Below are 860 nucleotides of genomic sequence, written 5' to 3'. Positions count from 1 at the left end.
ATGGTGGAACCAAAATAGAAACAATTTCTATGCCCTGATGCTGCCAAATAACGGTCACCATGGACCCCTCCATCCCAGAGGTGGCTACATCTCAGCACTGGATGAAGTAACCTCTCGTGGAGACCGTTTGTCGTGGGGTTTGGGATACTCCCGGTGAAATCAGTGGTGGGGACGTGTGGGGTTAATACAGTGGTTATGGTGATGCCGGGACAGCAGACAGCAAGGACCCAGTCCCACGCTGAGCAGCCCCCTCCTGTATCCCTTCCAGGCCCTGTTGGTGGCAAGGAACGGACACCCCATGCCCACCGCAGAGGCCGCTTTCCACCCCACGAGGTGGGCGAGGTCATTTCTTTTAGTGGCCCAGCCTCTGCTGGGGAAAGGGACAAGCTGGTCCAGGAACAGTGTCCCCTCCCCCGCCTCGTCTCTCCAGTATCCTGGGACCCCCGCGCTACAGCGCCCAGGCACCACTTCCCGTCCAACAAGGGCAATTGCCCGCAGCTAAGATGGGTGGGAAAATATCCCAGACGAGACGAACTGAAAAGTGACCGTCAGCGAGGAAACGGGGGGCCTGGTGAGGGGCCCCGGGGGGGGGAAAGCGGGACTCGACAGGGCGCTGATAAAGGATCGTAGGGTCAGACGGGACCGCCGGGGACACGAGCCCTGGCCCAGGGCTGGGCCCCGTTAGCCGGAGCGCCCCGGCTCCCTGGCACTGCGAGGAGCTGAGCTTTCTCGGCCACAGCGGCTGCAGCGCCCGCCAGTCACAGCCCCCCGCGAGGGGCCCGCCGGGGGCGGGGCCAGGCCCGGAAGGCGCCGCCCCTTCCTGTCCCCTTTGTGTTTGCGCGTCGCGGCGGGGCCATGGC

This window comes from Chelonoidis abingdonii, chromosome 22, assembly GCF_003597395.2.
Source record: "Chelonoidis abingdonii isolate Lonesome George chromosome 22, CheloAbing_2.0, whole genome shotgun sequence".
Taxonomy (NCBI): domain Eukaryota; kingdom Metazoa; phylum Chordata; order Testudines; family Testudinidae; genus Chelonoidis; species Chelonoidis abingdonii.
This window is presented reverse-complemented; position numbering follows the sequence as displayed.